Genomic DNA, 13294 nt, shown 5'->3' with positions numbered 1-13294 from the left:
TATGAAATTATTTGTTATTTACATACATTATAAATGTGTATGTATATATATACATAGATATATAAATCAAGTATATATATATACACAAGTATATATACATATATATGAATCCATATATATATTAATCAAGTATATATACATATATATGAATCAAATAACATTTATAAATACATATATACATATATGGGTATGTATTTAAATACCTTGAGTATTAAATACATATATGTACTTATTTAAATACCTTAAACTTAAATATATTGCTTTAGGGCCATTTGTTTATATCACCACACAATAAAAAATAATTTATTTTAAAGAGTTAAAGGAAATATAGAAAAGCACAAATGAAAGAAAAAATTGAAGGAAGAAAAAGAAGGACCAGTGGGAGGGAGGAAGGAAAAGACACAGGAATCTCCCACATATAGCCGGTTCTCAAGACAACCTGAAAAGATATGCCTCACGGGTCTGAGGAGAAAAACAAAAATTATAGAGCAGTTTTTACAGTTTTCTAGAAGTTGGTTTGAAAGTGACCTGGGTTAGTTCATTTCCTTTGAGCATTTGGATTCTCTGACATTAATTTAAATCACCAATGTGTCTCTTCACTTCTGCTTCTACCACCACCAATTATCTGTGTGTTTTTTTTTTTTTTCTTATTACTCTAGCTTCTGCTTACCCATTATGTCTGTTTACTTGTAGCTTTGGCTTCCTAATTGTCCATGATCTCGTGTAGCCTCTAACTGTATCCTTTCATGTTTTTTTTATATGTAACTTAGATTCAAATTTTCCTAAGAGAAAATCTGATTAGTCCAATTAATGACCATCACCCACCCACATTTGTACAGATCCTTCATGTCAAGCCACGTCACACGTCACACCTCACACCTCACACACAATCACTGCCATAATGAGAGTCTGCTTGCATCTGATGCCTACTTGGCCCAATCAACCCTAGTTGGAGGGAGTGAGGTTACCTCTATATCACATGGGTGCTTAAGGCTGCCCCTTAAGAGTGATATATTTGGATGGTTTGAAGAAGAAGCTGTAGAATGGCAAAGTCTAGGATCAGCTTCCCAGAGTGCATAACAACATAAACATAGCATCTTTGGCTTACATATCTTCCCTGTTATCATCACCTGGGTTATTATTATACTGTATTACATTAAAAAGAAAAGAAAAGAAAAGAAAAGAAAAGAAAAGAAAAGAAAAGAAAAGAAAAGAAAAGAAAAGGAAAAAGAAAAAGTATCCTGAAAGCTCTCCTTGATTCTAGCCTCATCTGTTTCTAATCTATTTTGCATAGTGCTTTAAGGAATAAAAATCCGATGTACTGTGTTGATACTGTTTTCCTGCTTCAATCTTTCATCATTGAGAATTCATGTTCTTTACCACAGTTTAAAGCATCTTTCAAAATATAGCTCTTTACTCTTTCTCAAACTTTATCCTTTTAATGAATCTTTGTCCCACCCATATGTGTTTCTTTTTCTTTTCTTTCTTTCTTGCCTTTTTTTTTTTTTAAGATTTTATTTATTGATTTGTTAGCCAGAGAGAGAGCACAAGCAGGGGGAGCAACAGGCAGAGAAGGAGAATCAGGCTGTGCACTGAGCGAGGAGCTGGATATGAGACTCGATCCCAGGACCCTGGATTCAAAACCTTAGCCAAAGGCAGATGCTTAACTGAGTGAGCCACACAAGCATCCCTTCCATCCATATTAAAGTGTTTACCATCCACTAATAACTTCTTGAATCTTTATGCCTTTGCTCATACTGTTTCCTTTTGCAATACCCCAGTCTTCTTTCTCCTAACTCTAATCCAAAGCATTCTTTAAGGTCCATATCAAAAGCTACATTTTTTTAAATGAAAATGTCCTGCATTATCACATTTGGAAGTGACCTTCACTTCTCTAATATTACGTACATGTTTTAAGGAGTGGCTATATTTTCACAGTTATATAATATATCATTCTACTAGATTACAAGCTTCTTTAAAGATTTATTTATTTATTTATTTATTTATTTATTTATTTATTTGACAGAGAGAGATCACAAGTAGGCAGAGAGGCAGGAAGAGAGGCAGGCAGAGAGAGAGGAGGAAGCAGGCTCCCTGCCGAGCAGAGAGCCCGATGTGGGACTCGATCCCAGGACCCTGAGATCATGACCTGAGCTGAAGGCAGCCGCTTAACCCACTGAGCCACCCAGGCGCCCTAGATTACAAGCTTCTTAAGGATGGAACTTTTTAAAAAAATTTTAAAAGCATTATTTGTCCCCTCTCCTTTCTTACCAAGGCTTTCAAAAGAGTGCTATGAATTTAATATATGAAATTTGCTAAATAAATGTGTAATTTAGCAAGTCCAAGAGAAAAAGTCAAAGAGAATATAATTAGGGGGTCATAAGCAAAAATTACTAAAATGTTAAAAACATGAAGGGCACATAGTAGATGAGAGTAGTTTAACATTTTGAGGGTTTATGTTTGGAGAAAATGAACATAAAGAATTTAGAATAATGGCCAAAATATTTTTATTCATTCACTTATTCATACATTTATTCCACAAGTATTTTTTTTTAATAATTATTCTGTTAGAAATGTGGGAATACAGTGGGGCACCTGGGTGGCTCAGTGGGTTAAAGCCTCTGCCTTCGACTCTGTTCATGGTCTCTCTCATGCCTGCCTCTCTGCCTACGTGTGATCTCTGTCTGTCAAAAAAAATAAATAAATGTTTTTAAAAAAAATGTGGGACTACAGAAACAAATAAGACAGTGAGTTTCCCTATCTTTAAGGCACTTGAATTCTGTCAATGGAAACTAAAATTAAACCAGCAAAATCAGCATGTAGCCTAGTTTCCAATATTAATGAATTTTCTGAAAGAAACTAATTGGAAAAGAACTGGCTTATTTTTGACAGACAAGGAAAAACTGATGATTAATTGATCGATTGATTGATTTAATTGGAAATGGACATCTAAGCAGGATCTGACAAAAGGTGGTAGAGGTTCTTATGCAAAGGACTGAGAGAAAATATTTCTAAGCAGAAGGGAGAAGAAAGGCAAAGGTCTTAAGATGAGAAATGCAAAAAGGCCAGTGTGGTTAGAGCAAAGTGCAGGACAGAGGAGTAGAAAAGAGACACGGATCCTGTAGATCTCATAGGACATGGGAAAAGCTTTAAATTTTTTTTTAAGTTTGGTGAGAAGTCACTGGAGAGTGATGATGCTTGGACAGCCATGAGTTAATTTATAGTTTTAAGAGATAAGTCTGTCATCTTTGTAAAGAATAGCTTATAAGGAATGAGAGAGGACATGGGGAGGATCAGTTAAGGGGACATTTCAGGATGCCAGAGTTGTTGATGAGGATTTAGATAATCATGACTATGGTTAAGAAGTAGTCAGATTCAAAAAAAAAAAAAAAAAAAAGAAGAAGTAGTCAGATTCAGTATTCATTTTTAAAAGGAGACTACCTAACATGACAATAGAATGAGTATAGAGGTTTCTGTTATCTTTACCAGGATTCTTTAAGGGTAGTAAAAGGCAATAAAGTCAAAATTCTGGTATATTTTGATTTTTTTTAAATTAACAAAGTAGTAACACATTAAATAAATATCAAGTGATCTTACAAATCACCCCCCAAAAAATCGTAAAGAATGTACAATTCTATGAAGTTTTAATTGATTTCTCATGATAACATTTGTTTATTCAAAATAACATTGAGGTTATTTTGTGCTATAATATGTTTTACTTTTGAAATAGCTATTTTATGTTATTTAGAGAATACATTGCAAATATTATTTAAATTTGACTCCTTCTGAGAAACCTTTAATAAACTAAATTAACAATTATTGCATGCAACAACAACAAAAAAACAAGCAAAAAGCACTATATTTATCTAGTTTCTTCACACTGTTCAGATTTAAGAACATTCATTTTTTCAGACAAAATGGATGTGGATTTTTTTTACCAGGAAAATGAATTGGTGTTACCACAGTCTGCTAAATTTTGTCCTTTGATGGTATCTAGAAGAATTTTCCCAAACCATGTCTATTATCCCATGACAATAAATCAATGGGATTGTTTTCTCGTTTTTTCAAACATGCTCATAATACAAAAGGATTTGATAATAAATTATTTTTATTACTCCTCTTTTCATAAATATGAATCCTAGTCAACAGAACACATTCAAATAAGGAAGATAGCAATATTTTTTGTAAAGACATATAACTTTCTGTCATATGTAGATTTGTAATACTGTTATTTTTTCAGATACAGTTTTCACCCCCTTTTTTCCTCTTGCTATCTGAGAATTACTCAATATCATTTTATAATGTATATTTTTATTGATAAATTGACCTTTTTATCTTTTAATCTTTTTCTCACACTTTTCTTATTCATAATTTTATTTTGCTTTTCTGTGCTGTCTGTAAGTTTCTTCTTGGCAGTTTTCATGGTCCACAATTTCCAATGGAAAATCTGCTGCCAGAACCTTCTTTCCTCTAGTGTTAATGGCTGCTCTTGAGAACCTGCCCTGCCCTCCATCATCTAATTTGAGTCGATGAGGGGGCAGACAAAACAGATGGTTGGCACAGGATGGGATGATTCACTGTTTGAAATCATGGTGAAACATTTTTGAAATTGGTGAGGGAGAGGGAAGCCTGACATTTGACAGAGCCATATAAGAACAGCAGTATCCAGACAAAGTTCAGTTTAATTTTGACTGTTATATTCCAGATGTACTGATCATATGATTACAATTTTAATATTATAACGAGAATATACCTTTTCCCAAATGCACTATATTCATTTCGGCAAAATGAGTGATAGCGAGTGCCAATGACAGAACTATTCTCGAAGTTACCTTGCTGTCCTTGTTCTTTGTACTGTTCAGAACTGACTGAATATCTCCTCTACCTCTATTCACGTGAAGCTTACTTTTTTTGCATAATGTATCTCCATGTCAAATAACTGATTTCTTCACAAATTGTGGATGCAAGGAACCACAAACTACTTTGTAGGGGAAGAAGTTAACTATATATGTTTCATTTGCATTCTCTTTATACTCAAGAGCCACAATTTTATGACATTAAACTCTATAACTAAAAAATACTTGTCATACTGAATCGGTTGTGAAAATATAAAGAAATGATATAAAGACAAAATTTAGCATACAGAAATTTAGAATTTAAAACACTTTTTAATTTGTATACAAAGGTTTCTTAATGGAAATGAAATAGAACAAAAGATATCATAAATTCACCATGATGAAATGATATTGTAGACTATGCATTCTAGACAGAGGAAATATCATCTTAAATGGGCAAAAATTGGATTTGGGGGTATAAAAACTAAAGGCCACATTACATAAGCAGATATACAATATTTTGTGATGTTCAAATGTTATGGGATGTAACATTAGGAAAATAAATATTTTGAAAGATTCTTCAGGGGAAATGTAATACAAAAAGCAAACCAGAAGACAAAACAACAAAACTTTGAGAAACACTGTGATACACAAATCAAGTTTTCTTTCTCCCAGTTCAATGAAAATAATGGTTCTATGATCCACCTTTGAAGTTATTTTCATGTATCTGTAACTATAAATGCCTATAATAGTGTTTGTCAGCATGATACACTGAATATCAAATAATACTCAGCAAAGTCATGAATTTACACAAACTTCTTTGGAAAGGAAATATTTAAAGACTAAAATGTACTAAAAATTCAGGATGTGAGGATCTAATGCATAGTGTTAAGTGAGCAAATAATGGGCAGTTTTTTTTTTTAAATTAACATATACTGTATTATTTGCCCCAGGAGTACAGGTCTGTGAATCATTAGGCTTACACATTTCACAGCACTCACCACAGTAATGGGCAGTGTTTAAACATATACTCAAATACAGTGTTTTGCATATAGGAAGTTTTTTTTTCATGGTTGTATTTCTTATTTTTATTCATTTATTTTTTAAATAAAGTTTCTATTTTAATTCCAGTTAGTTGATATAAAGTGTAAGATTAGTTTCAGGTGTACAATATAAGATTCAACACTTCTGTGCAACAACCAGTGCTCATCACGAGTGCCTTCCTTAATCCCCATCACCTATTTAACCCAACCTCTCACTCACCTTCCTTTTGGTAACCATCAGTTTGTTCACTATAGTTAAGAATCTGTTCTTGGCTAGCCTCTCTCTCTTTTTCCTCTTTGTTCATTTGTTTTGTTTCTTAAATTCCACATGAGTGAAATCATATGGCATTTAGCTTTCTCTGACTGACTTATTTCACTAAGCACAGAACTCTCTAGCTCCATCCATGACAAATGGCAAGATTTCATTCTTTTTATTGTTGAGTTTTATACACACACACACACACACACACACACACATATGTGTGTGTGTGTGTGTGTGTGTATAAAACTCAAGAGCCACAATTTTATGACATGAAACTCTATAACTAAAAAATACTTGTTATACTGAATCAGTTGTGAAAATATAAAGAAATGATATAAAGACAAAATTTAGCATACAGAAATTTAGAATTTAAAACACACTTTCTAATTTGTATACAAAGGTTTATTAATGGAAATGAAATAGAACAAAATATAATATATATATATATCACATCTTCTTTATCCATTCTTCAGTCAGTGGTCACTTGAGCTGTTTCCATGATTTGGCTATTGTAGATAATGCTGCTATAAACATCAGGATGCATATATCCCTTTAAATGAGTGGGGTTTTTTTGTTTGTTTGTTTGTTTGCTTTTTGGGTTTTTTTTTTTTTAGGTGAATACTTAGTAGTGCAATTGCTATATTATACATTAGTTCTATGTTTAACTCTTTGAGGAAACTCCATATTGTTTTTCAGAGTGGCTGTCCAAGTTTTCATTTCCACCAACAGTGCAAAGGAGTTCTTTCTCCACATCTTTGCCAATACCTGTTGTTTTTTGTGTTGTTGATTTTTGTCATTTTGACAGGTGTGAGGTGATATCTCATTGTAGTTTTGATTTGAATTTCTCAATAATGAGTGATGTTGAACATTTTTTTATGTGTCTGTTAGCCATTTGGATGTCTTCTTTAGAAAAATGTCTATTCATATCTTCTGATGACTTTTAATTGGATTATACATTCTTGGGTTGTTGATTTTTCTAAGTTCTTTATATATTTTGGAGTTTAACCCTTCATCAGATAAGTAATTTGAAAATAACTTCTCCTGTTCTATAGATTGCCTTTTAGTTTTATTGGTTGTTTCCTTTGCTGGGCAGAAGCTTTTCATTTTAATGAAGTCTCAATACTTTATTTTTGATTTTGTTTTCCTTGCCTCAGGAGATATATCTAGAAAGAAGTTCTAAGGCCAATGACAAAGAGGTTTCTGACTATGTTCTCAGCTAGGATTGTTATGATTTCAAGTCTCACATTTAGGCTTTAAAACCATTTTAAATTTATTTTTGTGCTTTGTGTAAGAAAGTGGTCCAGTTTTGGGGGCGCCTGGGTGGCTCAGTGGGTTGACGCCTCTGCCTTTGTCTCAGGTAATTGTCTCAGGGTCCTGAGTTCGAGCCCCACGTCGAGCTCTCTGCTCAGCGGGGAGCCTGCTTCCCTTCCTCTCTCTGCCTGCCTCTCTGCCTACTTGTGATCTGTCTGTCAAATAAATAAATAAAATCTTAAAAAAAAAAAAAAAAAGTGGTCCAGTTTAATTCTTTTGCATGTGGCTGTCAGTTTTCCCAATATCATTTGTTGAAGAGACTGTCTTTTTCCCATTGGATATTAGTTCCTGCTTCTTTGCTGATTAATTGACCATGTGGTTGTGGGTTAAGAATGTTAACCAAATATCATCATCATCATCATCAAGCCATTCCACACAGTATGTCCTTGAAGACATTTCTTAGCACTAAGGCCATGTGAAAGAGAGTTATAACTTCTAATGTTTCTTCTTTGCCAATATTAATGTAATAGCAAAATTAATTAATGTAATGGCAAAAAGAAAAAAAATGAGAAAAGAACAATAAAAGTAGAAGGATTGAGCCCAACAACTCTTTCTGCACAACATGCAGATAAACACCTTATAATATTGTTTAAATATTTTTATTATATGCACTACAGGTATTTTAGTCAGAAACCTATATAATCTGAAAGGCTACAGAAGCAGTTCAAATATAAGAAAAAAAATGATGAAAATAATGGAGCATTTTGAGTGTAATAATGAATTCAAGGTGATAAAAAGCTAAACACATTGGGTTTCTAGAAATACATTCTTGGTGACTTATTAAAAAACAGTTTTGCCCACTGACTTAGGCCAAAGCTCAATAATGAGGGAAGAGGCTTACATACTTAGCTATAGCTATTGTAACCCTTATCCATAGTAAATAAATTCTCTTGATTTATTTTAGTCCATTTCCAGATGATAAATAACATGATGACACAACTTGATTCTGTTTTGTTATCAGTATGGTGTTTCATGTTATCAATACAGTGTTATCAATATGCTTTTTGTTATCAATATAGTTTCTACAACCATACATAGAAAATGTCTGTATGTGTATTTTATGTACTAAACAGATATTTTTGAAACTTAACAAACAAAGTTTCATAATAATAATAAATATAAATAAATATAATAAATAAATTAATGATATGAAGAGAAACAGAATGTATATTTGGGTAAATTATAGGAGTAAGGAAATTAACTTTAGGATTGCCAGTGCCTGAAACTGCTCCACAAAGTATTAGACAGGTCAAATTTAAAATATGCTGTGTCCAATTGGCCTCACATAGCTTTGAAATTTATTGTACCTTTCAAAGCAATAGAAAGCCATAAGGAATTCCTAACATAGTCAGGGTTAAACTATAATTAAATTTACTGCTCAGCCAGCTAAATTAGAGTACAAGTAAATGTTCAACTTTTCTTTTTTGAACACCATTCTATTATATAACATATAATCTTATCATTTCTTCTCTCTTTATTGATTGTAATATTGGGGGCATATTATTGATTCTTAAATTAGGTTAGAAGCCAATGGACACTACTTCACTTAGGCAGCTTTATAAATTTAATCTTTAAAATTTACATATTATGTTTGTGAACAGTCATCCACTTGCCTTCCCAAGTTATATCAATCTGAATGTATTACCAAGTTTACTTAAAATAAGCTATGGTTAATATTTTTAAGAATATGAGAGAAAGTTAGACATATACAAAATCAGATGAGATAAAAATTATGAGAAAATTCAATAGAAATGTTATAAATGAAGAGCTCAGTAAAAGAGATGTAGAATATCTTCATTAAGCAATAAATATAATCAAAACATCACAAAACAGCCAAGTTAAGAATCAGTGAATTTGAAGATGGGTCAATATAAATTATTCAAACTGAAGAATAAAGATAAAATAGTTTGGGGAGGAGTCAAGATGGTGGAGAAATATCAGGCTGAGATGACATCAGGTAGCAGGAGATCAGCTAGATAGTTTATCAAACCATTCCGAACACCTACAAATCCAACAGGAGATTGAAGAGAAGAACAGCAATTCTAGAAACAGAAAATCGGACAGTTTCTGAAAGGTAGGACCTGCAGAGAAGTGAATCCAAAGCAACGGGAAGATAGACCACAGGGGGAGGGGCCTGCTCCTGGCAAGTGGCGGAATAACAGAGCACAAAATCAGAACTTTTAAAAGTCTGCTCTACTGAGGGTCATCACTCCAGAGGCTAAACAGGGTGAAGCCCACACAGGGACAGCGTAGCCTCAGGTCCCACGGGGTCACAGAAAGGTCGAGGTTGTCTGTCACAGAGCTTGCAGGTATTAGAGCAAGGAAGCTGGCTACAGAGATGAAGCCGAAAAGTGAACTCTCAACTCAGGGTTACTTTAAACTGTAATCCATGGCACAGTCAGACCACTGCTCTGTGAGCAAGGACCCTACAAGATCTAGGGAGAGCCCCCTGGAAGAGCACAGGAATCTGCTGGGTTTGGAGACTCTAGGTGGAGCTGTGTGCCAGAGACAGAGATGCTTGGTCACAGACTGGCTGAGCTCAGAGCACGGCCAGAGGCCAGGGAGAGGGGAGTGATTGAGCACTTTTCTCCAAGGGCACACTGAGGAGTGGGGCCTGGAGCTGTCGGGTCTTCTGGGCCAGAGCTCTCGGTTTCTCTGGGCCGGAGATCAGGAGGACGCCATTTTCATTCTCAGCCTCCGGAATTCGACGGAAACCGTTCAGGGAACAAAAGCCCCCAAAAGCGAACCCAAGCAGATTACTTAGCCCAGCCCCTGGTAAGGGCAGTGCAATTACACCTTCAGGCAAAGACACTTGAGAATCAATACAACAGGTCCCTCCCCCAGAAGAGAAACGAGAAGTCTGGCTCACTTACCAAGGGTAAAAGCGGAATTCCAGGGGAGGAGAAAGCAAAGCATGGAATTCAGGGTTTTCTCCCCATGATTCTTTAGTCTTGCAAAATTGATTAATTTTTTAATTTTATTTTTTTCATATACAAAAATTTGTTTAACTTCTACTCTTTCATCTTTTAACATTTTTTAACTAGTTTATCTTAACAATACCTTTCATGAAAAAAATATTTTTTGAAACTTGAAACAAACTGAGGGTCACCGGGGTGAAGGGGTAGGGAGATACAACAAAAAAGCTCCAGGCACAAGTGATTTTATTGATAAATTTTACCAAGCATTTAACAAAGAAATAGCATCAATTTTGCACAACTTCTTGGAGAAAATAGAAAAGACTATAATGCTTTCCAGCTTATTTTATGACTCCTGCATTACCCTGATACCAAAATCAATAGACTGTGAAAGTGAAAAATATTAATTTTACAATGGAGAGATTTGATGGACACAACTTTAACAAAATGATCAAGTACAATGTTACTTTAAAAGCCATGTGATATTATTTACCACCTGATACAATACAATTCTTTCCAAAATCCTTAACTTCAGTCTAATCATGAGAAAAAAAAACAGACAAGCCCAAGCTGAAGGTACCTGACCACTATTCTTTAAAATGGCAAGGGTGTAAAAGACAAAGAAAACCAACAACCTTTCATAGAATAGAGAGGACTAAAGACATGACAACTAAATGCAATGTCGTATTTGGGGGTGGATATTAGAAGAGAAAAGTACACTGTGGAAAAACTAGAAATCTGAATAGAACCTGTAGCTTAGTTAATGGAATTGAACCAGTATTAATGTCAACATTTTCATAAATGTACCCTATTTATGTAAGATGTTAACACTAGAGGAAGCTGAATGAAAGATAAGACAGTTTTCTGTACTATTTTTGCAAATCTTCTTTACCTTTAAAATTATTTTAATAACAATTTCTAAAAATATATTTAAAACACTAACAATGTTCTTCTATAAGGTCCATTTGGTCAAATATGTTCTTGCTCTGTTTATATGTTTATATGGTACCTTGGCATGCAAATTTGCCTGAACATTATTAAAATATTATCTATAGTTTATATAGTCTAGTAAAAATAGAATTTCATAGAAGAGTATGAAAGATTGCATTTTAAACAGTAAATTTTACCAAAAACAATTTCTTTAAGAATTTCAAAAATATAAAATGTCATTTGTGTTGCTATCCTTATGTTAAAATTCATTCTTAATGGACACTAATAAAAGATATTTACTAGTTGGCTAGGTTATTTTTTCATATTTTTGTTTAAAATCATTTTGTTTAAAATCAAAACAATTCATTTTGTTTAAAATCAAACATTTTAGTAAGTAACAAAACAACAAAATAAATAACAAAACAATAATAAATTCATATAAATATGTTATCAAAAATAATTTAGTATAATTTTAATGATTATTACAAATTTAACTGATAATTCAATTGTAGTGATCAACACCTATTTTTATTTTTTTAAAGATTTTATTTATTTGCTAGAGAGAGAGAGTACACAGAAGCAGGCAGACAGGCAGGCAGAGGCAGAGAGAGAAGCAGGCTCCCTGCCGAGGAAGGACCCCCCCATGCGGGACTGCATCCCAGGACCCTGGGATCATGACCTGAGCCGAAGGCAGTGGCTTAGCCAACTGAGCCACCCAGGCATCCCAACACCTATTTTTGTTATAACCAAAATGTCAGTTGGATAAAAATGTTTCTCTTGAGTAAGTAATTCTAAAACTTATTATAATATATGCACAGATTGAGTTATTTCTATATAGGGATGCAATTTCAAAGTCAGAAGAATTATAAAGACTTTCTAATCCAGTAAGATATTCTCTTAAAGACAGGTGAAAGATTGAGGTTCGGAAAGGTTAAGTGGCTGTCTAAATATCACATTGTTATCAAGAAACTCAGAAGAAAAACTCAGGTTTTCTGACTCCAGAACAGTTGTTTTATTCATGCTACACTATGGAATGTCAAAGAAAAATGAATCAAGAGGAATCAAACAAAAAAAAGGCAAATGAAGCAAGTACACAAATCTAGAAGGTAGAATATTCTGTGGGAAAGCTGGCTTGGGCTCCTTATGAGAAGGGAGCTATATTAGATTACATTCTATTTAAGGGAATAACAATTGGTAACAGTGCCTTGTCTGGGACTGTATACAGACTTCAGGAAATGTTAATATTGTTAATATTGTCTATATATTAGATGAAATGATAATTTACTGAAATGAAAAGATTGAGATCAATGAATGAAAAATCAAGATTATAAAATCGACATAGTATCTATGTAATTTTTCTCTAATCTAAAGCTATTATAAAACTAAAGTTTATTAAAAAATGATTGGAGTCATATGTTTGTTGTGCCTCTAGGTGGTTTGCGTGTAAATATACACATATATAAATATACACTAAAATAGCAGCAGATGCAATTTGTGGATAGTGAGAATATAATATTTTCTCATACTTTACTTTTGTTTGTCTAAATTGCCATGAATTTGTGCAGTATATATTTATGACTTCTGCAATAATAAAAGGTTATCTTTTTAAATAAAAGAAAATTTCTTACATTACTTTAAAATAGAAAAATGAAAACCACCAAAAAAAAAGACATGAGTGTTTCATTTATGGCAATACAGCCAATCAAGACAGTGAAAATACTTCAGATTCTTATGTATAGAGAGTCCAAATTCACCAATTATTTACATTTTAAAAACAATTTTAGAAGACATTTTTAATCTTTCATACTCAACTCCTACTGATTTAAAGAAAATGATAGGAAACCATTTCAGCAAAAATCAAGTTATAAATATCAGCAATAAAAATTCAGTTCAAAGTTCTCAGAATGAAGCTGAATTATTCAAGTAAATTGATTACACTGCCCTAAATCTGTGTAGTTCAATGAACATGTTCAATAATACCAATAAATTATTTTTAGC

This window comes from Mustela nivalis (assembly GCF_964662115.1).
Source record: "Mustela nivalis genome assembly, chromosome: 11".
Classification (NCBI taxonomy): Eukaryota; Metazoa; Chordata; class Mammalia; order Carnivora; family Mustelidae; genus Mustela; species Mustela nivalis.
The sequence above is the reverse complement of the archived record's forward strand: the minus strand, read 5'-3'. Positions refer to the sequence as shown.